Consider the following 14,449-nt stretch of genomic DNA (forward strand, 5'->3'; position numbering starts at 1 on the left):
CACCTGGTTTCTCGTTCGGCATTTAATTTAAATTCTTTGAAACATTCAAACGCCTCCGACTTTTCCTTCATAAAGTTAGTCCACAAATATCTTGAAAAATCATCAATAAACGTAATCATATACCGTTTACCTCCGATTGACGATTGTTTGACAGCACCGAACACATCGGTGTGAACCAACTCGAGAGGCACGGTTGAACGGTGTTGTGAGCTTTCATATAGTTGTTCATGTGCCTTCCCATACTAGCACCCGCTACACACTACATCGAGATTAACGTCTAGATTAGGCAAACCAATTGCCAATTGTTTCGTCATCATGAGTTTTAACTTGTCATACACGTGGCTTAACCTTTGATGCCAAAGATCTGACTTATGATTGGTTTTCGTCCTTTCTACGAACGCGGTTCCGGCCGACAGCACGTAAATAGACTCGTTCTTTTTCCTGCGCACTACAGGTTGTGATTTTGTCTCAAACTTATCGAAAATCATCACTTCTTTTGGCCCGAACAGAACGTACCTTCCGGTTTCAGTAATTTGGGGAACTGAAAGCAAATTCTTTTTCATTCCCGGAACATGGGACACATCCTTTAAAGGCAATTCATTGCCTCCAACTCCTGGGAACAATTCCGCTTCTCCGATGTGCTCGATCTTGTGTCGAGAGTTGTCGGCTATTACGACAACTTGGTTACCTCTATACTTTACCGGGTCTTTTAATCGAGACACATCACCGGTCATATGGTTACTACATCCAGAATCGACAATCCAATCTTAGATTCGCTTATTCGTTGTCTCGATAGTTGCCACCATGACTTGCGCCACTTCGACACTTTCTGTTTGCACAAATTGGGCTTCAACATCCCAGGTTGGTTCGACCCTCGGTGCAGTTGCTGCCACATTTCCTTTTTCCTGTGGCTTTGATGGACAATCCAGGGCAATGTGACCTCGATGACCACAATTGTAACATTTAAATGTGGGTTTCTTCTTATACCCACCTGTTTGTTTTCTATCACCATTCCACTCCTTTTGTTCCCGGCTTTTATTTCCACCTGCCCTATGTTCGTCTGAGCCTTTTGATCGATTCCCAAAGTTTCGTTTACCATAGTACTTTGACTTTCCTTTTGATGCATATAATGCATCAGATTCTTGCTTCGCTGACCCCAACCCCGACATCGACACTCCACTCATCTATTTAGCAAGTGTTTCTTGACTCGCAAGAAGATTCTCGAACTCGCCTAAAGTGGGTTGGGTCGGCCACCCTTGAATGGTTGCTACAAAGCTGTGAAACTCCGGTTTCAATCCATGCATAATAATCTGTTTCATCCGAGCTCGACAATTCGAGCTTGCGGATCGAGATCACCAATTTCTCTACACAGAGGCTTAACTTTGTGAAAATATTGTGGTATAGTTAGTTCTTTCTGAGTCACCGACAACAACTCGTTTTCCAACAATTGGAGCTTAGTATCGTTTTTCTTGGAAAACAAAGACGCCAACGCATCCCATGCTTGTTTCGGTGTTTCGAGATCCCTTATATGTTCCAACAGCTCATCCTCAATTGTTGTTTTCAAAGTGAACATAGCTTTTCCCTTTTTAACTCTCCACTTGTGAACAGCACCATTCGTATCAACCCGTGGTTTGACGGTACTTTCTCCGTTTACAACTTCCCAAAGATCTTGCCCCTGTAGGTACGAAACCATACAGGTTGACCACGTGTTGTAGTTACTGTTGTACAGTTTCCTAAACGCAGCGGACGCTTGAAATTCTGCCATAATGAACAGTAGTGATTTTGGTTCTCACACTTTGATTTTTCTATCTACAACCCGGTCGATCACCTGAAAGTAACTGTCCATGAACAAAGTTCTTGGCTGGACTTCGACCGATAAAATCAGTAACGAACAAACTTTTGTGAGCCTGGCGCTCTGATACCACTTGTTAAACAATATGAGTTTCACAAGTGAATCACAACAAAAACATGGACCTCAAGATTGCAGCCCTTCTTATCACCTACTGTACGAACAGAAAGAGAAATTGCTGCAACCAATTGAATTGAACACACCAATTGCTATTTGACTAACAAATACTTCAAACTCTTTTTATTATTAAGAAAAGACGAACTGGAAAAACTTAATAATAATACATTGACATCAAGGGTTTATATACTACCCCTCTTCCTAATCATACTCAAGTTCAAATACACAATTTGAATTCAACTTAATAGAACTATCAAGATAAGACTAACTTATCGTATAAGACTAACTTATCTATAATAATAAACGAAACATTATTATATTAAATCTCCTCCAAGCCACCCCATCAGATTTACCGAACCTCCCTTAATAAAATCGCAACGTTTAATAGAAAACTCTATCATTGCATGTCTTTCATAGACACCAACATGTTTTTAAAATTATTGTCTACACCATTCTTTTAGACTTTTCCATAGGTAAGTTCTTATATATTATGTGTCAGTAGATCAAAAGATTGGGCTACACTCACGTCTCATGGCTCGAGGAACCCTAGATGGTGTTTGAGCAAAAGATCGTCAACAAGAGCGTTCTAGTGTGTCAGGTTTATCCATAACAGGTCTCGTAACACCAGTTTAATAATTGGGTGTTGATACACTACTATACCAGTGAAATGATTTTAAAACCAAGAATACATTGAGACCTGCGTCATATAAAACAATTGTGTTTACTTAATGGGCTGTTTGGTAGTCTCTTAACAATCATTAAGAGGCTACCTCTTAATGGCTTATAACATATTAATGTTTAAGAGGTAGCCTCAGACTTAATGCTACCTCTTAACCATTAATATGTTATAAGCTATAAAGAGATAGCCTCTTAATGACTGTTAATAGACTACCAAACAGCCCCCAAGTGAAATACAAACAAAGGTTGCATAAGCGGCTACCCCACTATCTTGATTTTTAGTTTATTATTATTATTTTGAAAATGGTGTTATTTACGTCCGTTTTCATATTTAATGTATTGAAATGTACATTGTTTTGCATTTGGTGTCTCCGAATCTCCCTGTCCAGATGTGTTCGCCTATGCAATGCAAGATGAAAACAAAATCGAACTTCGCAAGTTCAGCAATTAATATGAGATAAATACTCGTAACATATGCTACTTAATTATCTTAGCTTTGCTAGTAAACCATCTAAATGATAGTAATGAAGCTTGTGACAGGAGTATTTATCCATTCAATTCAAGTCACTACATTATATGTATGGATAACCATCTTGTCACAGAACTACGTGGGATTATTAAATTAAGTTGTAAAATCAGTTTGTCCGATTTTCCATGTTGAACATGTGATATTGTGAATGGTTGTAAACATTAGCATGTGATTGCGTACGCGTGACTCTTTATATGTGTTTAGCTTCACGTTAATTTGTCATACTAATAATCATGCATTAACTGATCATGCATAGTGCACCTCTAATTAGCTTAATTTTGATTTAGGGAGCATCCTATGATCTTTATTATATTAGATATGCAAAAGGCCAATAATAATACCGCAAATTAGCTCTTTCATGGGTTCCACACATAATTAGCTCTTAATTTGGAATGACATAAGTTAATAGTTATTTTTTTTTATGATTATATGTTATGGGTTTGGATCAAATACATTAAATTAACATGCTAACGTGAGAAGAATCAAGTAGTGTAATTATATATCCAACATAGTGTAATTATAGTGTAGCGTAATTATAATTACACTACGATATAATTACATAATTACACTACTTGTAAAAATAATTGCACTACTTGATTATCACAGGTTAGCACGTTAATTTAATTTGTACGTTTATTTTCCCCTATATGTTATAATTAACTTTATACGTAGTCATCCGATTTAATTAGAATTGTTTTGTTACATCTGTTTATGTTGATTGTTGTTAAACGTGATGTTGCTTGTTTTATGCGTTCCTCAAGACCAATATAGAACATCTTGTTATTCTAGGTCTACATTGGTTCTTTGTTTAGGTTTAACAATATCAAGACTCGTTAGCTTCTACGGAAAGTTACATAAATCTGACAAAACGGGGAACTTGTATTGGTTAGCAATGGATCAATATTTGATTATGTGTCTAGGTAAGTACTTAATTTTGGATTGCTCTCGTACTCCTGTATGGGTTCTAATGTTTATTCTACTTTACTTAATTTAGCTTCGGGGTTTACTAGTTTACACTTTGCACAAAGATAATAGTAACTCATTAGCACTTATATTTTCTTGTACTTCTAAGCCGGCAAAAACCCTTAAACAAGCATCACCCCACTACTTCATCACACGTTCAAATTTTATAAATTAACAATTTAATATAACATTAAAAATTCCACAACTTGAAAACTGCAATCTTCCAAAAATCAAAATATCCCCTAATTCACGGATTATAAAAAAAATTGGTGCAAGTCAGCATGTGCTTCTAAATCACGTGTTTCAGAGTAAATCATGCGGTCTCTACTTTACGGAGTAACTATGACTGACCACTGCAAACCCACCATCGACACCCAAATTCTGTCCACTAACATACACCGATTCATCCGAAGCCAGAAACAACGCCGCCTTGGCCACATGTTTCGCCTTCAACACCACCCCCTTTAAATTCCCAGTCTCACAACAATTTGCCTCCACCTGGCTCGGCTCTAGATTATACGCGGCGCAGCTAAGTGGCGTCGCCACACCAAACGGCGAAATGCAGTTAACTCTAATCCCATAAGCCCCTAGCTCGTTGCAAGCCGATCTCATCAAGCCGATCATGGCGTGTTTAGAAGCCGTGTAGGCGTGAGGACCGGCTCCTCCAATCGAAGCCGCCACGCTGGCGGTACATATAATAGAGCCGCGTATGCCTTTAGCTACCATGACACGAGCCGCGTGTTTGATTGTTGCAGCCACCCCACGGACGTTGACGGACATGGTGTCGTCGAATGCGTCTAGGTCCATGTCTAGTAACGTGGACATGGGGCCCATGACTCCGGCGTTGCTGAAGAGGATGTCGAGTGAGCCGTATTTGGTGACGGCGTGGCTCACGGCAGCTTCTACTTGTTTCTCGTCTCTAACGTCACACCGGCAGTAGGAGATGTTGTTGGAGTCCGTAGAGGTGATGAGATGATGAGCTAGGTCGTCTTGGACGTCGGCGATGACGACATGGGCTCCATGCTCCAAGAATAACCTGGCGGCCGCTTCGCCAATGCCGCTTGCGCCACCGGTGATAAGGGCTACTTTACCCTCCAGTCTTCACATACATGTATATATACCATAGGATGATTAGTAAATATTACAAAAGATATGTAAATGTTAATGCTTATATATGTACCATATGAAGCATATGATGCTTAGCTACAACACCTCTATCTAAGGCAGTTTCCGAAAACACTTTAAAACTTTGGGGTCTGAGACGAGTAAAAAATCGAGCCCTCTAAAATCATGTTCTCAATTATGTAATAGATAATTTGACAATTTTGCCAATAATATTGAAAAAAAAAGAACACTAATAGTGAGAATTGAACTCATAACCTTTGTTTTCATAGTCTAAAACACCATCTATTCAACCAAAGAGCAATTTTGTAAGATTTTGCGTTAAAAACAGAAATATATATAAAATATAGATTTTATTTTTTAACAATTATGGGTCTCTCGGAAGAGTGGGACTGGGTCCGTCGCCCTCCCCTTAGGCCGGGCCTGCCTCTGTCTGATTTCACATCATCAAACCGTCATTTACAAAACACTCACACAACACTTTTCACCAAAAAGTCAAACTTTGAAAATCATTGGTCAAAACAATATCATGATCATAGTTTTGACCATAAGTGGTCAAACTTTAAAATATATTTGTCACAAACGGTCGTCCTACCAATATCCGGATGGCCGTTGTAGCCACAGATAGACAAACTTTGAGAACTTTTAACCGAAATGGTTTTCCGACTTCTATCCAGGCAACCATTTGAAATGATGTGGGATTAGATGTCAGACGGTGTGTATAGATGACCGATATACGGACATGAATGTGAGATATGAAGAAGATGATCGAATTGAAGTATTAAACAAGTAAGTTAATTAACCTGGGCTTGTTGGTCATAGCTGCTGATGGGATGAATGATTATGGGTTAAAGAAAGGATATGATGGGTGGATCTCAGTGAATGATTTCTATATTCCCTTCCTTCTTTTACGTAATGGCTAGTAAAGAGAAAGAACCCTATTATAACACACTGGAAAGATGAAATGCACATGGAACTTTGAATAAAGTATAAATATATTTAATGAAAACCCAACTAGAGTAGCGTATAAACGTGTGTATATAATATTTATATCAATGATACGTAAGGAGTTACGTGACTGTTTAACCTTTTTTTTTTTTTTTTTTTCTAATTTCGTTATATCTATCAATCACTATTAAAAGCTTCAGATCTGACTAGTGTTTAGTCATGACTCTCTATTAAATAACCTGAATGACAAGAAATAAAAAGTATGTGTTTAATAAATAAAAAATATATGTTTTTTTAATAAAACAGTGAAAGCTAAATAATTCCAATTTGAAAATTCAGGTTGAATTGGTTTGAAAATCACAAATTCAATTCATGAATTTTAAACGTATTAGGAGTTCAATTTGGATGCAAACCCGATTCAAAAATTTAAAAACCAAATTAAAATGAACACATGTATTAGAGAAGATGTCATCGGTTCAATTTAGATGCAACCCCGATTCAAACTCAAGTTCGGTTGGGTTTACGTTACGCTGATTGTTTGTGTTTAATTCGAATAATGAACACCTATATCGAAGAAGATGCCATGGTTTAGATCCAAGAAGGGAAACGCAAAGTCTACCTTTCATCATCAGCCATTAGGTTTATTCTTTTTATGTGTAACAGCACGAACACGAACATGTATATCATGTGTTTATTGTTTGTTTTATATGGATTTAAAACCACAAGTAGCTAGATCTTGAGTTTTTTACTTAGGGTTAGACAACTTTTTTGCTAAGGCGCTACATTTTAATTGTGTTTATTGATTGTTTTATTTATTGGCTTATCATTATGAATGTTTGTATTATTGATGTGCAATTACTTTATCTCGTTAGTATAGTCATAGAGCTTAGATGGTCTTCAAAGATTTGTGACATATTTTATTTTTTAAGTTATATAGGCTAGCTTATAAGCTTATTTCGAATAAATTACGATATAAAAACTTGTGAGCTTAAATAAAGATTGAAGAGGTATGTACCCGCCTTAACATCGAGCGGGGCGGGTCAACCCACAAGATATGGACAAGAGGCTTGAAATCAAGATATCATGAAGACACAAAGCCAAAACCTATGTGCATGGCGCATATCACATATGCTCACGCATATCACATATGCTCACGCATCACATATGCTCACGCATATCATATATGCTCACGCATCATATATGCCCACGCGTATCACATGCTCACGCACCATATATGCTCACGCATATCACATCTGCGCGTGGCGCACCTGCGCGTGGCGCATATCACATGCTCACGCATCATATATGCTCACGCATATCACATCTGCGCGTGGCGCATATTACATATGCTTGCGCATATCACATCTGCGCATGAAACATCTGCGCGTGAGAATAAAGAGAAGACCTCGCGCATCCTCAGGATAGGCGCATATCACACATGCACATAATCAACCTCGTCCTTATCCAAATCAGGATAAGGACAACCTTGATTGTGCTCGCCAGACAACCTTCCAGAAGGTATCCTTTAGGGAATAAGAATATGCTGATGTTGACAGCTGCCAATGAAAGGTGGACAACTCAGCAAAACCCATGTGCTACCACGTGATTGCACATGGGTCAGGTGAAATACCTGGGTCAGAGAATAATCAATGAAAAAGCACCAGGTGTCCTAAGGACACGTGGCGCAAAGCGATAGGAGGAGGCCAAAAAGGCCCTAATGGGATCTGAGTCCAATCATTGGAAACCCTAGCACTATAAATACCACACCACCTCCACAAGGGGAGGTAAGCAAGAAAATACATTCCAATTCCTTACTCTCAGATTATTATTATCTTCTCCTACAATCTCTTATTCTCACACCGGAGGGTTACCCCAAAGAGGACCCCTCTGTCCCTTTCTGAGGGGTAAGTTCACGGTGCTGCTCGTTTTGTAGGTGGAAGAATTCATACTCCGGAGAACCATCGGTGAAATAGCATACTCATACCCGAGGAAAGTTGATCGTCTACCAGTGAGTCGATCCACGTTTCTTCATTGGCGCCATCACCTGTTACAACGGCAACAAAATCACCATCTCATCAGTTCTCTCTGAAAAACTTTACCATGGTTTCTGGTGTTCGAAACAGCGATCAAGCTCTGGAGAATATTGAGCCTGAGGATGTTAATGAGGGACAGCAGTTTCTGAGGGTGCCGCGTGATTCTGCGCGCACCACCAGTAACCATCCCTTCATCACAACTCCTCATAGCCAGACTGAAACTCCTCCAGACGATCTCACGTTCCAAAATCTGACTGGCGCGAAACAAAAAGGACCAATGGGTCCAGAAGTTGAAACCAATGACCCTAAAGAATGGCTCATAAACGAACAACGACGTTTAATGGACAAATACAATGAGCTGGTCAAACACAAAAAGTTAGCCGACTTAACACAAAGGCTCGCGTTTGATAAGCAAACCATTCAAGGAACAACAAAAAGGACGCGCGCGCCGGAAGATGGTCATTCTGTTCACACTGAACACGCTGATTTTAGTGATGAAGAAGTGCACAGCATGAGGAAGACGCGAGATACTCATGCAGGAGGCTCACAGCTCCGCGCACACATGAACATAGCGCCTGGAGCCAAAGCCGATATGGATCTGTACACACCGTACAACCCACCAGCGAGAGGGCAAGTGGACGTAACCACACCATACAGGCCAGCCATCTTGGTGAAGTATTCAAAATTCACTGAGCGCATCGCGAAGGCTCCCATTCAGCACAAAACCAAGATGCCAAGTGGTTTGGGCAAGTACGACGGCACAACAGATCCAGACGATTTCTTACAAGGTTTTTACAACACTGTAAACCTAGAAAGCTGGACGATGCCAACATGGTGCCACATGTTTGCTCGCTGCCTCACGGGCGCAGCGCGTGTCTGGTTCGAAAGCTTGCCGACTGGACAAATCGATGGGTTCGAAGAGCTATTGGAGAAGTTCCAGGCTCACTTCGTACAGCAGCGCAGACACACGCGCGACCCCGATGACATCATGCACTGCGTGCGCAGGAATGATGAAACCATTGAAGACTACATAACCCGTTTCAATCAGGAATCTCTTGCAATTGGAGGTATCACTGAGCAACTCTTGCGCGTGGCCTTTATACAAGGTGCGCGCAGTGACCAACTCCGCAGAGCTCTCGTGAGCAGAGATGGCATGCCAACCACTTGGGCCAAGCTAATGGAAGCATCGCGAGTCTTCGAGCGAAATGAAAAACAAATTGCCCAAGATAGAGCAAGAGACAGAGGGCATCAAGCAGAAGCACTGCGCAACAACGAAAGGAGGGCCAAACAAAACTCTGTATGGTCCAGGTTGCAACAAACCAGTTTTTCTCCCGCAGAAAAGCAGGCGCAACCAAGTTCACCCCAGCCCCAAAAAGACATTCGTAATCGCGGAGAGGGTGACAAGAGGGAAGGCGGCAGAGAGCCTAACAGACCTCTACCAAGAATATGGACTCCCCTCACTAAAACGCCTTCACAAGTGTTAAGCACAGAGAATGTCCAGTTTAAAAGCCCCAAGCCACTACACTATAAGGGACCACCAAACAGTGGCAAGTATTATGAGTTTCACAAGTCCACAGGGCACAACACCGATGCATGCCACCATTTGAAGGATGCGATTGAAAGAGATGTGAAATCAGGCAAGTTGGCTCACCTGGTGAAAAACCCAAGACCAGAGAATGAACAACCAGATGGAGCCTCAGCCAGTAAAAAGTTCAAAAGAATCTGTGTAGCCGAGGGAGGAAGGCAAGGGCAAAGATCGAGAAAGAGAAGCGCGCAAGTCCAAGGAGATTGGCGCGAGCAACAAGTAATCTTCCCAAGAATCAGAGGAGGCCCGTCTATCAGCAGTCCTCTAGTTATCACTACACACATTGCTCATTATGAGGTGTCAAAAGTCCTGGTGGACACCGGCAGTGAATCAGACATCATGTATGAGCAATGTTTCAGGAAGTTGGATCCAGCAGATCAAGCAAGGCTCGACATTGTGAATGCACCAATCTCGGGTGTTTCAAATGAAATTATTCACCCCCTAGGTCAGATACAATTTGAACTAACTATGGGGGATGAGAAACACAAGCGAGCTGAAATTGTCAACTTCTTGGTCTTGCCCACCACTTCATGCTACAATATGATCTTGGGTAGAGGAACGATTGCCCAATTCAACGCCATACCGTCGCCAGCGCACGGTGCGTTGGGGTTCCCAACACCAACAGGTGTAACATTTGTATACCGAGATCATTTGTGCGCAGTGACAAGTACACCGCGGGAAGGGAGAATGAAACTTCCAATGGCAAACAACGCGCCAGAGGAATGGATTCTCAACCCAAAATTCCCAGAGCAAACAATCACAATTGGAGCTACGATATCAGACGACACAAGGTTGAGAATGAAAAGGTTGCTCACAACGTATATGTCGGTCTTCGCGTGGCAACATTCTGATATGACTGGGGTTCCGCGAGACCTGGCGCAACATTCTCTCAACACGTTCAAGTCTGTAGAGCCAATTGCTCAAAAGAAGAGAGTCATGGGGGATGAGAAGGCAAAGGCCATGAATGAGCAAGTAGAGGATCTACTGCGCGCAAACATCATCCGCTCAATACGATACCAGACATGGGTAGCCAATCCTGTGATGGTAAAGAAGAGCAATGGGTCATGGAGGATGTGCATTGACTTCAAGGACCTCAACAAAGCATGTCCAAAGGATTGTTACCCCCTCCCAAACATTGACGCGAAGGTAGATTATGTAGCGCCATTTAAGCTCAAATGTTTCCTGGATGCCTATAAGGGCTATCACCAAATTCAAATGGCACCACAAGATGAGGACAAGACTGCCTTCAGAACTGACAAGGGTGTTTTCTGTTACACAAAAATGCCCTTTGGTTTGAAGAATGCAGGAGCCACTTACCAAAGACTCATGGATGCGGTTTTCAACGAGCAAATTGGAAGAAACCTAGAAGTCTACGTGGATGATTTGGTGATTAAAAGCAGGGAGGAAAAACAAATGCTCAAAGACATAGAAGAAACCCTTTGGCGCCTAAAGGAAGTAAACATGAAGCTCAACCCGAGCAAATGCACATTTGGCGTAGAAGAAGGGAAATTTCTCGGTGTAATGGTCACCAAGGATGGTTTCAAGGTGAACCCAGAGAAGGTGGAGGCTATCCTTGACATGCCCTCACCATCCACCATGAAAGAAGTTCAAAAATTGAATGGTAGATTGGTATCAATCAACAGGTTCCTAGCAAACCATGCAAGAAAATCTACCCCATTCGTTAACACATTGAGAAATTGCCTAAAGAAAAGCCAATTCAAGTGGACGCCTGAGGCCGAGCAAGCTTTCAATGAGATAAAAGAATGTCTGATAAATCTGCCCGCGCTCACAGCTCCACTTCCTGGTGAAACTTTAACGTTGTACCTGTCAGCAGGAGAGCGCGCCATTGGCGCAGTGTTGTTGGTGGATCGCAAGGGAATCCAAACACCAATCTATTATGTAAGTCGGGTGCTGACAGATCCTGAGACGCGCTACTCCATCATGGAAAAGTTAGTTTTATCACTAACGCATGCGTCGCGCAAGCTTCACAGATATTTCAATGGTCATCCTATTGAAGTCCTGACTGGTTACAACATCTAGCAAGTCTTGAGGCGTCCCGCGCTCTCAGGAAGGCTGACAAAATGGGCGCTGGAATTAGGAGAGCACACGATCGCCTATAAGCCCCGTCCAGCAATAAAGGGACAAGTCTTAGCTGATTTCATCGCAGAAATCCCAGAAGGAAAAATTGAAGAGGCTCAGCGCGAAGTAGACCCTCCGCAGGCCAATAACGAAGAAAATGTTTGGAGATTATTCACTGATGGAGCTTCAAACAACGAGGGGTCCGGCGCAGGCCTCAAACTGGTGGATCCAGAAAATCATGAATATACTTACGCAATCAGGTTGGATTTCAAGAGCACCAACAATGAAGCTGAGTATGAAGCCCTGCTGGCTGGCCTGCGCATCGCGCACAAGTTCGGAATTAAAAAGCTAGAGGCCCATGTTGATTCATACTTGGTAGCAGCACAGGTCAATGGCCTTTATGATGCCAAGGAGAACACTATGCCTCTGTATTTAGAGCAGGCAAAGAAGCTCACCGAGCAATTCGACTTCTTCAGAATCATACATATTCCGCGCAGTGAAAACAAGTCCGCCGACGCGCTGAGCAAGATGGCATCAACCAGCTTCGATCACTTTGGCAAAGATGTCAGGGTGGAGGTAATGAGCAACCCGTCGGTGGGAGCGAAGTCTGTCCTTGTAATTCATACGACACCTTCATCATGGATAACTCCATTAATGGAATTCTTGAAGGAGGGAAAGGTACCGGACGATCGCGCGCAGGCGAGGAAGATAAGACACAAGTCGCAGAACTACGAACTGCTTGATGGTACATTATATTGACGCTCTTATCTTGGACCGCTCATGAAGTGCCTGGATGCCGAGGAAGCAAGCTATGTGATCAGAGAGATACACGAAGGAATCTGTGGAATACATGCTGGCCTGCGCATGGTGGTGGCCAACGCAATGAACGCAGGTTACTATTGGCCAGGCATGTACTTGGACGCGTTAAAAGAGATCCAAAAATGCAAGGCGTGTCAGAGCTATGCGCCAAACACCATGCGGCCAAAGAACAACCTGATTCCAGTGACATCCACATGGCCTTTCCACAAATGGGCAATCGATATTGTGGGTCCCTTACCACAAGCGCAGGGGCGAGTAAAGTTTTTGGTAGTGGCAGTAGACTATTTCACAAAATGGGTTGAAGCCAAGCCACTAGCAAAAATCACAGCCGAGGCGATGAAGCAATTTATTTGGAGCCACATCATATGCCGTTTTGGCCTGCCCATGGAAATTGTGAGCGACAATGGCAAACAATTCACTGACAGGAAGATATCTAGCTGGCTCAAAGAATTGCGCATCAACCAAATCTTCACTTCAGTATACCACCCTCAGGGGAATGGCCAAGTGGAGCGCGCGAACCAAAGCTTGCTGAATGGGCTGAAGAAAAGGTTGGAGGGAGAATCCCATTCATGGGTCGAGGAGCTACCTAATGTCCTGTGGGCGCACAGGACATTAAGCAAAACCAGCAATGGCGAATCCCCGTTCAGCCTAACCTATGGAACGGAGGCTATAATTCCAGCAGAGATTGGATGCCCATCCCATAGAGTGCTCATGATGAACAAGATTGATAACGAGCGCGAAAGGAGGTTGGATCTCAACTTACTTGAAGGGCGCAGAGAGGCGGCTATCATCAGTGAAGCCAAATACAAGAAAAGACTAGAAAAATATTACAATCAACGCGTGAAAGAATGCCACTTCAAGAAGAACGATTTTGTCCTTCGAAACAATGAAGCTAGCCGCGCAATACCTCCGGGAAAAATGTCCCCCAACTGGGAGGGACCTTATCAAGTCTCGGAAGAATTGGGAAAAGGCGCATACACTTTAAAAGATTTGAATGGAAAGAAGATCCCGCGCGCATGGAACGCAGCACAGCTTAGAAAATGTTTCATGTAAAAATTGTCAAGTTTGTAATCAAGGCTTTTTAAGCCAATATGAATAATGATAAGCGCTATTTTCTCTTAATGTGTGTTCTATTACCTTCTGCATACATGTTTCACACTTCCCTTTATTAATTTTGTGCAATATGACAATATTGTATTGACATCAAAACAAAAAATAAAACGAAGTAAAACATACATGCGCGAGCTTCAAGCTCAAACGCGTTAACGAGTTTTAACTCTAAAACGTCAGGGCCTTAGCCCAATAATATGAGCCTTAGCTCAGGGCCTTAGCCTAATAATACGAGCCTTAGCTCAAATCACTCACAAGATCCATCCTACATGCTGCGCAGCTAGACCATAAAAATACCTAAGCACAACTAAGGCAAAGCACATGCCAAAACATAGTTGTTAAGGTCTCAGGTCGAGGTCGCGCATGGAATTGTAATGGATATCAGAGTAACACATACTGACACGTAAAGACTAAAAAACTCATAATTCCCTATAATAAATGCGCGATAACGTCGCATAAAAGAGGAATAATGAAACGCCAAGGCACGTGTCAGCTTAGTCAGGATATTGCAAAATCACTTAAAATATGACAAGGATTAAGTAAAATAATTTCCTTACAACCTTGTTCAAATTTCAACGTGCAAGCATATCTTATATTCAACAAGCAAACATGCAATA

General features: G+C 42.0%; 1 pseudogene; it reads right to left on the bottom strand.

Moving 5' to 3' along the window:
* Nucleotides 1-4,460: 4,460 nt before the first annotated feature.
* LOC143549108 (short-chain dehydrogenase reductase 3b pseudogene) lies at nucleotides 4,461-6,842 on the bottom strand (annotated as a pseudogene).
* Between the last annotated feature and the right edge of the window lie 7,607 nt (nucleotides 6,843-14,449).

Source organism: Bidens hawaiensis, unplaced genomic scaffold (assembly GCF_021521415.1).
Source record: "Bidens hawaiensis isolate Kalapana, Puna unplaced genomic scaffold, B.hawaiensis_p1.1 tig00015443_1, whole genome shotgun sequence".
NCBI lineage: Eukaryota > Viridiplantae > Streptophyta > Magnoliopsida > Asterales > Asteraceae > Bidens > Bidens hawaiensis.